General features: G+C 58.0%; 1 long non-coding RNA gene across 1 annotated transcript in view; it reads left to right on the forward strand.

The window, feature by feature from the left end:
- Nucleotides 1-11,417: 11,417 nt before the first annotated feature.
- LOC109252264 (uncharacterized) overlaps nucleotides 11,418-12,551 on the forward strand; it is a 29,220-nt gene continuing 28,086 nt past the window's right edge. The window contains exon 1 of the long non-coding RNA XR_002073914.2: nucleotides 11,418-12,134. This is a non-coding gene — a long non-coding RNA (uncharacterized LOC109252264). The remainder of the gene's footprint in view (nucleotides 12,135-12,551) is intronic.

Here is a 12,551-nt window from a genome sequence, read left to right on the forward strand (position 1 = left end):
CGCTCCAAATGGAAGGTGACGATAGAGCCTAAGAGTCAGAGGTCACACAAGAAGGGGGGGTCTGCTCCTGTCGCTGGCAGCAGAGAAGAGTGTTTCCAACCACGTGCCACCGTCCGATGCTTCATTATCGCGTTGTCATTTTCTCTTTGTAATTAACCGTACCTGAGAAACACAAGGGAAACTTGCAGCTATGCATGTGGATAAATAAGAATAGAGCATATGATGTATGGAGAAAATAAACTCCACCCCACTGTGCAGGAGAGAGCTGTATTTTTGTCAGGGGTTCCTGTGACAACGCAAACCCCAGCAGGGAAGCTCAGGTGCTTTGTATGTGTCACCGAGAGCCTGGGTAAATATACAGCCTGTAATGCGCATGGTTTGGGCGTATTTTAAATTCCATGTTACCTTAACGCCGGTAAAGGAACGGTGCCTGATGTAAACAGACTTTAGGCTTTTCTCACCAATTTGCAATTTGTTATATCCTTTTATTATGTCAACCAAATTCTGGGTCTTTCCCCTCAAAAATAAAGTGGTAGGACCATTACTGCATCACCTTCTGATTTCCATCCTTCTCCCTGCTGCTGTCTCAAAGCCCGCCATCCGGCGCCCGCAGTGGCCACGTGGAGGTCTGATTTCCGGACAGGCCGCGGGGCCACCTTGCTTCGCCGAGCCCCTTGGCAAGCTTCGACAGCTGTAAGCACGCCCTCCCGGCGTCTCCGCGTGTGAGCAGAGGGGCCCGTTTCTATGTTTCTGACGTGTTGGGAAGGCGAGTGGGGGTCCGGGGTGCGCTTTGTATTTGGGGACTGCGGAAGTGGTTGTGTTGTAAATTCTGCGAGGAAAATGCTTTTCTCCAGGAACTGACGGTCACCAAGAAATGCGGTCGTGCTCTGCCCTGAACGGGCCGGAAAACCGCGGTCCTCACAGGCAGGAGCTCTGGCCTCGCTGGCCCGGGTGTGGGTTTCGTCTGAGTGCTTTCCAATAGAGGGCACCATAGCAGTGCACTAGGCTGTGGTCGGGAGACCCCCAGTCGCCACATCTGTCTGAGGACAGACTTGAGAGTGGGGGCAGAGGGAGCTCTGCGATCGGCTCTGTGCCGGTCCCGCGGAGCACGGGGTGCCGTCGGTGCTGCTGGCAGACCCTGGTGATGCTCCGCGTGTCCCGTGCCGCCCGCATGCCGTGCACCCCAGCCACCTCCCGGGCCAGGAAGGTGTGGGTCCCTGACACGCCGCGTGCCTCCCACCGATCTCCAGATCCCCGGGTGGGCTCCCAGGGAGGGTTCCTGAGTCAGACGGCCACACGCGGGCGTGCCTACAAGGCCCACGTCCCCGGCGGGGCTCGGCCACTTGCGGCCGGAGACCCGCCCATCAGAGCAGACCGAGGTGACCCCGCAGCCCCTCGTGGCCTGGCACCGCCTGCTTGGGCCGTGCCCTTGGTGCAGTACAGACCGCGTCCTGTTTTCTGTCTCCCAGGGCTTCCTCGGCCCTGTCAGAACGGGCCTGATAGATGCCCCGAGGTTCCCGCTGACAGAGGCACGGCCGTGTACCGCTCCAAGGACAAGCTGTGCGGGGGCCCACATGAAAAGCCAGCACAGTCGCCTAGAGCCACTGCTGCTCAAGGTTGCAGTGCGGCTTATGGAAATAAGGAGGAAAAGGAAAGGCACAAAGAAACACAAAAATACTTTCCAAATAAAAAGAAATGTGGAAACAAGAATTAGTCGTGTTCTTCGGCCTCAGCCTCGGGTCCCCTGCACTAACGTGGCGCATGGTACTTTGAACGCAGACACGGAGACCCACGGGGGCGGGACAGCCGGCTCCGTGCAGAGGCCGTTGTTTGCTGTTCTCCCCCGTTTCCAGAGACCAGGACGATGAGAGGTTCGGAGAAAACGGTTGTTTTTGCGGAGCCACGTGCGTACGGTACAGATGCCCTTGGCCACGCAGGAGCCAAGGTTTCCAACGGGTGGCTGTGTTCTCCGGTGCCTTCTCCGTGTGGAGAAGCCCCAGGTAAGCCCACCGTCGTCCACCGCGTCCTCTGGCTGCATCGAGGGGCGAAGTGACAGCACGGGTCTGCCGCCGTTGCGCCCAGAGAAGAAACCTCGCGGTGTCTTGTGCGGGCAGGGGCTGGAGGGGATGTGGCCGAAGACAGAGCCGCAGACCACGTGGGTCGGCTGCTCCCAGTTCTAGATACAAAGGGTGCGGGCAGGGCCCATTCCGGAGAACGCAGGTAAGCTCACCTTGCAAGCGACTTAGTTGGGGCTTTTAATCCTCGTCTGCTTCTTAGCAGAAGCGTTGCTTGAACGACCTAGAGAGACTGAAGCCGTTTCTAACCCAAATGTCTTTGGGAACAAGTTTTCTTCCAAGTCTCCTGTCTGTACACCGCGTGCTCACACTGTCGCCTCTTTTGGGTGGCCAGGCGTGTCGAGTGCAGGTGTGTTTATGTCAAAACCATCGTTTAACCGGGTCACGAACAACAACGTTGTCCCAGAACTTCCTTCAAAACTGTAATATGGGAACAAAACCCTGTGCAAGGGGGTTGCTTCAAAACCTAAGTGGTGGCTCGATCCAGCGGGTCCCAGCGGGGTCTGCGTGCTGCTCCAGATGTCCTTGTCCTCCCTGCTGTGGGCCCGGCAGGGGCAGGCGGGCACTGCTGGCCGTGTCTCCTGCCATCGGCACCCACAGCCATGACCACGGGCGGCCGCGCCGGCCCCAGCCTCGGCCACGGTTGGAGCAGGTGGGACGTCACAGCCGAATCGACGTGCAGACTGTTCAGAGCTTGCCGGAGATCTTTGTGCGATTTGGGTTTCAGGCCGCACACAGAGGCTTCTGAAGTGACAAATGACTTCACGTGGGACGCACAGAAAGAGTTTATTTCACTCAGAACACTGTCCTATAAGGGCCGGAAACTAAGGCCTTCTCCGTGGTCGAGAGCCGCCATGTCTCTGGGCGTCCCAGTGCGTGGTTTGCATGTTTTCTTGCTGTTGTGCCGGCGGTGGGGTCACAGAGGGGGATTTAACTTGGCTTGGTCTCCTTCGGCCCGTGTGCGGTTGCTTTCTCGTTCGCCAGCGTTTGATGGAGAGTTTGTGTTTAGGAAACTGAAGTTCACATCAATTTTGCCCATTATCAGTTTGAAAGACGTGGAGATTTAAATGGAACCTTGCCATGCAGCCCCTGTCTGTCTGTCCGTCCGTCTGTCTGAAGGAAAGGGGGTGACAGTTGAAAGGCAGGCCCAGAGCCTGGAGAAAGTGCAGGTCCCGACGCGTCTGTGAGCGGCTGAGGGCAGCTGTGCAGGGTCCGCGGACGCCGTGGCTCCAGCTGCCGACAGACGAGCACGTCTGGCCTCCATCAGCCGGCCGGCTCCGCGGGCTGGGGGGCGAGGCGCAGGCCAGGGGCCCGGACAGCAAGGCGCTGCGGGACGCAGAGCCCAGCCTGATGAAAGGACGTCGTTAACGAGTCTTTAAAGTTGTCTCAGTGTTTTTTCATGGAAAAAAGCCACAAGAAGAAGATTCCGCATGGACGCTAGTTAAGATCGATCACAAAAAATGCGGCACTGGGGTCATAGGGCACCTTCACAGAGCCTCGTGTTCAACACCCTGTTCTGAGCTGCCTTCCTGGGTTCCTGGTGAGCGGAGCTCGTCTGTGGGTGTCGGTGCTCAGCCGGACCAGGGGCCCCGCGTCCGAGGACGTGAGAAGGAGCTTCAGTGCCCTCATCATTGTGAACTCTGGTGCCACTGGGGCAGAAATGACTGCTGGCTGCCAGCCATCCTGGGGATCACTCTGCACGGCTTTTCCTCATATGTGTGGTTCCTGCCCACACACACCCTTCCTGGGGCGAGGGGTGCGAGGGGCACAGGAGAGAGGCCAGGGACTTTGTCTTCCCTCTTTCCTTGCCTCTCAGAGGTGGAGTCCAACCCCCCCCCCCCCCGGCGGGCACACCACCGCACACACACACACACCTGAGGCTTTCCTTAAGTCTCCCGCTACACGTCACTTCTGTTTGGTTCCCAAACATGAGCAACATGTTTGCTTCCAGATTGGTTTGTTGACTTAAATTAAGAAAAACCCAGCTGGAGAAAATATCAGTGTCCAAACATTAAGCAACATGTGATACTGTGCAAAAAGTCTTGCTTTTGCATGTTTTGATGGCCATGGCTCCCAGAAGAAGTGGATGCCTGTGTGAGGCTCTTGGCAGGCAGTGCAGGGGCAGGTATGCAGGGCTGGGCTGCACTCCCCGGCAGGCGGTTTGGGCCCCGGGCCCTGTGGGAAAGCCCTGAAGCCTGGGGCACCCCCAGCCCCAGGCACATCTCCGAGGGACCTTCAGAGGGGAGTCTGAATCTGTGCCCAGGAAGGAAGGGCCAGCCCTGGCCATCTTTGGGATTTAATCAGTCGAGAGCCCGAGAGAGTAGGCTAGAGAGCCCTGACCACCCGCTCACCTGGCAACCACACGAGGGGCATCCTGTGCCGTGTGCAACCCACCAGGTGAGGGAGGCCCACGGGACAGAGGAGGCTGGGGGCTGGGCTGAGCTCACAGCCCTTGTGGATGGGTTCCTTTGGGGAGTGAGACAGACCCCCCCCCCCCCCCGGCAGTGTTAAACTTGTGACAGCTTGGAGATCCTTCCAGATATAGATCCTTCCAGATAAGCGTGCGGTGCTCCTGCTGAACGCAGATCCTCAGTGCCAGATGGTTCTAGTCCAGCCAGAGCAAGCTCGACCTGGGCCCGGCACGTTCTCCAGATGCTTCCTTCAAAGGCCTTGATTTGCTCTTTTGAGTCCCAAAGAGGGGAAGTACTCTGAGCAGAAACCTCTGTGTGAGAGGCCGCGTCTGGGCAGAGCCCTCACCGTTGTGGCTGCTGCGCTTACCCCGCTGGAGCGGCCCTTCTTGGATGTCCTGTGGGCCTCCCTGCAGCCGCCTCCCCTGAGGACCTTCCCCCGTAACCGGGAACGTCTGTGTCCTCTTGTTCACACCTGTCTGAGTGCCGACTGCGGGGACCTGGCCCTTCCCCCCTTCTGTGTTCTCGCTGCTCCGGGTGGGCCTTCCGGATCCATCTTTCCTCCTCTTGTCCTTCAGGTGTTGCTGAGTTCCTGTCGCACTTGCTGTGCTCTGCAGGGCGTCTGCATCCGGGGATGGGGTCACACTGTGTATCCCTGGACACAGCCCACAGCTCCCAGCACCCCCCAGGCAGTCCCCCCGCCCCCTGGAAGGAGGTGGTGGGGCGGGGCTGCTTCGGCCCCATTGGTCTCATCAGCAAGAGTCGAGAGCGGGGTCCTGGGCACGTTGAAAGACGAGGGCAGGAACGTGAGCCGGGGGACAGCCCGTGAGCTGGGAAGAGGGCTGTGACTTGGCAGGCCCGTGAACCCATACCTGCCATCTGGATGCACCGGCCTGGGGAGCCCACCCTTTGCTGTACTCAAGTTCAAACCTAGTATGGGCAAGTGTTCCTAGGATGTTCTCTTCACGGTAGTTCTGCTCTTTCTAGAATTTCAGTATTCTCCCTCAAGTGGTCTTCTGTACCACAATTTAGACCATTTTTCTTGGGAAAAGGGCTTTCGTGGCTTCACAGGCTTTGGCTGTGATCCTCTCTTCCTATGCAGCCTCCCCAGGTGACCCTGCCCTGATGACCCCATCAAATGTGCGGGACAGCTTAAGTCTGGGCTCACAGGTTACTCGCCTCAGCTGAGACCCTTGCTGAAGAGGGCAGAGCAGTAGCCGTGACCACACTGTCCACCTTACTGGCCCCGTCAGAGTCTCCAGTCAGGTGAGGTGGATGGAAGAAAAGTCCTGAGCCAGAAATGGAACATTCTAGAACATTCTGGAGCCAGCTCCCCCAGAGCCGGTGGAAGAGCTGTTGGCTGGAAGTCAGTCTGGTCGTGGAATGAAGAGGCCACCCAGGCCCTGCACACAGGTGCAGACAGCCTCCCACTTTGGGGTGGGAGGGCAGTGCCTTCCAGAGACCCTGTTCCGCTGTGGGTGGTCCTCAGAGCCCCCGGGCCCCATGCCAGTGGGTCCCCATCCCTCTCCTGGGACACAGCAGCAGGCTGTGGTTCCTCCCTTCTCCCCAGCAGAGGCCCTCCGTCTTTGTGTTCACCATCCTCCAGCCGTGCCTGGGAGCATCTTAGCCTGGCCAATGGCTACACCCAGGGCAGAGAGTGGGCCCAGAGTGTCCCAGCCCCTGACCCTGTGCCTTCAGAGGTCACGGAGCCCCAGTCCACTGAACACATGACCTCGCCCAGACACACAGCCTCCACCTCTGTGAGGACAGTGTCTGCAGATGTCCGTGCCAACCTTGAACTGGGTGGAACAGGCATCTGGAAAGGAGAGAGGAGGCCCCCAAGGACGGCTGTGCCCAGGAACCACAGTCTGTTCCTCAGGACCCCTCCTGGCCACCAGAGGATGTGTCTCTGTTCCAGGTGGCGTGCAGATGGTCCAGCCTCACCGCCCGGACGTGGAAAGGCCTGGGGCGGCGTGGCCCTCGGGTAAGTGTGGGGATCAGGGAGCAGCCCGTGCAGATCGTCACTCCTCGGCCCCCATGCACAGGTACTCTGGGTTCAGGTGGCATAAACCAGCCCCGCCAGCGAGGCACTGGCTGCACGTGGCATTCTGCTGGGACTGCCCATGAGCATGGTCTCCCCAGAACCTACGGGCCAGCACGCGCCGGGCCCGCCCTGCACCGCACTGCCTCTCAGACCTCAGCAGAGCCCCCTGGGTGTGCGCTCAGCCACACAACTCAGACACACGGCTCCCGGCTTCCTCTGCCAGGCAGGCTCTCGTGTCCCTGTCACCCATGGCCACTCTGCCCCTTCTCCCAGGAGGTGGGGTCCGCGTGGACCTCCCTACAGGAGTGCTCCCCTCCGAATGCTCTGCCCCCTGTGCCCCACCCTGGGGAGGCCTCCCAAGACACCTGCTGGGACAGCCAGCTCTCCATCCTCTGTCCTGTCCTTTCCCTCCAAGCACAGCCACCGTTTTGCCAAGGATTGCTTGTCTGTCTGCTCATAGGCTGAGCAGAGCTCCTGGGGACAGCAAGGCCTGGACGCCGGCCCCAGGCCCGCAGGCAAGGCCATCCTCTACCTGCCACCCCAATCAGCAGAGCCTCAATTCACCCGGAGCTGCCCATGCCTCACGCTTTGGCACCATAGTCCCTGCCCCACCCCGCCCCACCCTCTGCCAACAGCCTTTCCTGGCACAGACCTCCGTCTCCTACCTGCTTCCTAACCTTTCTTGAGCCCAGCAGATCCCACAGCCCACGTTCCATGAGCTGGTAGAGACAGGCTCTACCTTGAATAGAGCTGATCCCACTGCTTCCTCTGTCCTCCAGGTAGGGAAACAGGCCCAAGGTTTCAGGACTTGTCTAAGGCTACAGGCAAGTGCATTGCAGAGCCAGAAGAGGGACTTGGGGGGAGAACAGAACCAAGGAAGGCATGGTCAGCACCCAACCTGATGCAGGCAGGTCCTCGGGGTGGAGTTTGCACAGCAGCCAGGATGGGGCTCACCTTGGAGAGACTGTCCCATGTGACAGAGAGCCCAGAAGACTCTCCAGGCCACATAAAAGTAAAGGTAGTAGTAACAGAATCATCCCTCCAAAGAAACAGGAGTGGTGGAGGATGTTCCTCAAAGTTGTGCTTATGATACTAAAAAAGGAATCACTCTAACGGTCCATCAGTAAGAGACCGGGTCAAATCCGTCGGGATGTTGATTCGGGAAGGGGTGAGGTGTTTAGCCTCAGCCTCTGTGTATCTTCCTGGACGGCCCGCCTCTGGCGCAGGGAAGGAAAGTTGGCACAAAGCCTCACAGTGTATGTACCTGCCCCAAGAAGAAGGGGCTGGAAGGTTCTACTGTGTGTGCGTGACCGCTTTCTCTGCAGAAGGGGTCTTCTGAGCCCCTTCCTCACACCAGGGGCTACACTGGTGTGATTGGGGGCATGTGTGACTTCTGCAAGGAGGGAGAGAGGAGCCATTCTCAGTGTTTTGGAAACTCAAGAGCCCTGGTATCTGCAATTCCCGCCTAGTGCTGTGGGCGCCGCCCTGTGACCCCCAGCCTCTCCGAGAACCTCTAGAACCCAAGTGGAGACCCCACAGGAGGGATTTGGCTCCTGACAGCCCCCTGGGTCTGGGCCAACAACGTGGTAGAGACAGGCTGACAGAGGACCCTGTGTTCCTCAGGAAGTAAGTTCTCCATTTGAAGAGGGTGTTCCCAAGGAAGTTTCCAGCAGTGTTTCTATTAATTTTTGCTTGCTTTCCTGGAAAAAGCACAGGATCCAAGGAGAAGTGACATTTGAAATGTCTGGTTCATAGAAGGGGTGGGCACAGCTATGCTATGCCAGCCCCCACGGGCTGTCTTCAAGGGACAGTCACAGTCCTGATGAGACATTGTGAAGCAGTGCTTGTAGGCCAGAGTCCATAACGTGGAGGGAACAGCTGTCTGTCCCCAGCCCAAAAGAATGGGAGCACCTTACGTTTGGCCAAGGGCTCTCTTTCTTAGGGTTTTAATGGCTTAACTTACCTACACTAGGCCCTGTGGGAGCAGATCACAGGGGCAGCAGACTCCTAGGTGGAGATTAGTGTCTCCCCACCAGCTTTCTTGGCTCGAGTCAGGCCTCAGCCCTGGCAGAGGGGGGGTGCAGGTACACGGGAGGATCTGGAGAGGGCTCCGCCTGGGTGCATTCTGATTTACGTACCTGCTTTTCCATCCCGTCTCCTGAGGCTGTGCCAACTCCCCCAAGAGCCTGGCTCAGGGGCCCCGAGGGAAGCCGTGGGTGACAGGGGACTTTTCTTGCTGGCATCAGAGCCTTGGGGGACACCAGCGGGTCTGTGCTGCACAGTTGCATGCATTGGGCACATGCCTCAGGAATGGGGAGGAGCTGTTTTCTTGGGCATGATTCCTCGAGATTCTGGTGTCATCATTGGTTCTGTCCAGAGTGTGGCTTTCGAGTTCCAGAGTGGCAGAGAATGTGTCTGATAGGGAATTTGGAAATCACCACCCAGCATCATTTACTTCCCAGCTGGCTTCCGAAAGCAGCAGTGGATGAACATTACCAGAAAACCCTGGCTGGCCAGAGCTGGTCCCGGCACCACGCGGGGCTGACCAGGGGTACGGGGGTGCTGGGGTGCTGGCAAGAGGCCCTCACTCATCCACCACCTCCACGGGGCCCTGGGGCGGGTCCTTGCCAACTGCACGTGGCCACGCCGATCCCCAGGGCCACCTCGGGAGCCTGCCCTGGTCCGGGACCTCCTCGCGGGCATTTATGTGCAGACACCTGAAGGCCAGGGGGGAAGGGGTGTAAAGCAAGACACCATCTGAGCGGAGAAGGGGCCCGAGCACAAGGGCCCACAGCCGGGAGCATCGGAGGGGGTGGTGGTGGTACAGACATTGGGACAGAACAACTAAAATCTCGTTAATCAGCTTATCGCATGAGGGCAGGAGGCATTTTCCCCTGTTTCTCAATGCGTTTTATAAAACAGAAGCTGTCAACAGTGGAAGATGTGAAAGGCAGGGATGTGCCAGCCTCATTGCTTCCTGCACTGGAAGCCTGTGACTCTGCTGCTTTTCCCAGAAACAGGTGCGTCCAGAGCAGTGGCCAAGAACCGCCCGGGGTCCACGTCCCCGCCCTCGCCACTGCCTCGGCCCCCCCTGCAGACCACGAAGGACCCGCCCCATCTCTGATTCTGGGTGACTACAAGGGCTGAGACAGAGGTAGGCAGCATGGTGCCTGGCGGGCAGGGGGGACATTCAGCTAAGAACTTTATAATTTTGTTAGAATAAACTATTACAGGGTTGCTTGAGTGGCTCAGTGGGTTGAATGGCCGACTTCGGCTCAGGTCATGATCTCGTGGTCCGCGAGTTTGAGCCCCGTGTCAGGCTCTGTGCTGACAGCTGGGAGCCTGGAGCCCGCTTCTGTTTCTGTGTCTCCCTCTCTCTCTGCCCCTTCCCTGCTCATACTCTCTCTCTGTCTCTCAAAAATGAGTAAAGTTAAAAAAATTTTTTTTAATTTAAAATAAATAAATGAGTAAAAATAAAAAAATTAGGATAAACTATTATACAATTTTATGACAGAAAACACATTCTATGTAATGCAGACCAAGTTACTTTAAACCTGTAGTGGTGCTGAGAAAAGCTACAGATCGTACCTCTGACAGTTGCTGAGTCTTTTCCCTCTCTCTCTCTCTCCCCAAGAAGGGAGGAGAGTTCCGGTTCCTCCCTACCACTCTGACCCCAGAGTGCTCACACGTTTGATGTTCTGCGTACGCCAAGGGGTCCCCCACCCCGGGGGTTGGAAAGTCAGTTCTCTCTTACCCGTAACCCCGGAAGAGAAGCAAAGCCACCTGCTGGCCTCCAGGGTGCTGGTGTTGAGCGTGTGTGGTCGTGGTCTGGAGGGCCGACTGTGTCCTCCGGCCGTGGACTCAGAGTCACCCGGCTCCAGACGGACGCACATCTGGGCCTCCACGGGACGTCCACCAGAGGCACATCGAGCGGCAGGGAGGGCGTTCGCTTTGAGCACGCAGCTCCGCTCCCCTGCGGCCGAGGCACCCGACTCCTCCCGCTCCGTCTCCAGACCAGGACGCTCCATGCAGGGCCGAGAACCCGCATTTAGCTGTCTTCTCTTCGACGTGACGCATCTGAACATTACAACACCAAGAGGGATGTAGCTGTCGGTACCTCTCCACGCAAACATCGGACTTCTGCACCAGGAGGCAGCGTGACGGGTACTCTGTAGTTTCCAGCGAGTTGGTCTCAGATGTAGATGAGCAGGATTTCCCGGGAAGGGGTGGAACCTTGTGGTGGGCTCGGCCCGAACCTGCCGGGGCATCGCAGGTGCCTTTGTGGCTGACTGTGGGTCCCACCTGCCCCTTCCCTATCCCACTGGCACCCCAGTCCAGGAGGGTCTCTCCAAGCCTGCCCTCCCAGCAAGGGGCCTCGGGCTACACTCAGCCGACGTCCATAACGCTGCCTCTGAACTTGAGCCGCTGTGGCGTCCTCCTTGCTGCGAGAACAGCACCATGTTTGAACTCTCTCCCAGAAGCTCCTCAAGCCAGGAATCTCGTTCCCGTCGTGCTGGGGAAAGAGGACGATGATGCTCGGACATGACGTATGCATAAATGGTAGATCTTGTTTAAAAAAAAAAAAACCGTCTGCAGAGCAAGGCGCTACAGTGATCACGCAGCGTGAGTAGTTGGAAACTTCTTTTCTGTGTTTCTCTGCGTAGTCTAAATTTTTGCAACGGAAATGTGTTAATGGCTCTGATTATAAGAACAGTGTATTTACTGGGTTAAGAAGGGCCCCCCGACAGATGTCTTAAGACCGTACTGGTTGCTGCAGTCTAATCTCAAGACGACATGCCTGTCACACTTCTGCTCTGTGCCTGCAGGGCCGGTGGATGAGAATGCCCCAGACGAGATCATGCCCAGACTAGATCATGGAGGGGGGGTGGGGGGTGGCCAGGCAGCCTCCACGTAGACGGGCCGTGTGACACCAATATGAGAAGGACCCAGCTCGGGGCATGCTGTCTCAGAAAATCAAAAGGGGCTTCCTGGAGGAGGCAGGGCATGCACTGTACCTGTTACTGCTGGACAGGACATGGAAGGCCTTTCAAGTAGAAGGAGCTCCAGGCACCTTAGAGCAGAGGAAACCAGGGGCCCAGAGGGCAGTGGTGATGGTCGGGCAAGGGGGAAGGCCGACACTCTTGCCACCGGGGGTATGGTCGTGTGGGGTCAGCTCTGGGTGAAGTTCCAGATGGCAATCAGGAGAGCAGTGCATGGCAGGCCTCACAGGCATCAAGGGACACCACGGCCCCTACAGCCCTGACTTTGTCTGGCAGGAGCCCCCTAGGTCTGCAAAGACCTGCCTCCTCTTACAGCCTTTCCTCACCTTACTGCCCTGGGATGGTGGACTTTTCTGAATCCCTCCTTTGTCACTGAAGTTCACCCAGCGCCCCATGCAGGGAACGGCCACAAGACCCGAGTTCCTGGCAGGGGAGATAGGCTGTGAGGAGTGCAGGCCCCAAGGAGATCACGGGGGCCTCACCTAGCACCCCGCTGTCCTCGAGGCCAGGACTGCATCACCGGCACCCTGGGGGCCCATGAGAACGGAGGCACCTTGCCCGGCGGAGAAGCCTGCTCGTCTCTGCATCCCGTGTTTTACATAATTAGGTAAGTCGCTTAACATCGCTGTGTCTTCTTAGAGAAGCTACTAATCCTTAGAGCTGACAGGACTCACTAATTAGTGTAGAACACTTAAAAAATATAAGGAATTCAGATGTGGAGTATAATTGGCCGGTCCTCCTGGTATTGACACTCAGGCCACAGCCCTGACAGGGCCGCGGGCCTGGCTTTGTCAAGACGGCGTGGTGGTTTGAGGCCCAGACCTAAGCGAGAGGGGCCGTCCCGAGCCCCAGGGCCGCCCACGGCGTGTCCCGCGCTGCTTTGCAGGTGGAAGCAGGCGTGGGGTCGAGAGTGGGCGAACTGGTCGGAGTGGATTTGCCTTGCTAGCACACGACCTGGAGTCGGTTTGAGCAGCAGCTCGGGGAACCAGAGAGAGTGGGCCGGAGGGGCCTGGGGCTGGGCTGC

Source organism: Panthera pardus, unplaced genomic scaffold (genome assembly GCF_024362965.1).
Source record: "Panthera pardus isolate Hobbes unplaced genomic scaffold, ASM2436296v1 HiC_scaffold_22, whole genome shotgun sequence".
Lineage (NCBI taxonomy): Eukaryota > Metazoa > Chordata > Mammalia > Carnivora > Felidae > Panthera > Panthera pardus.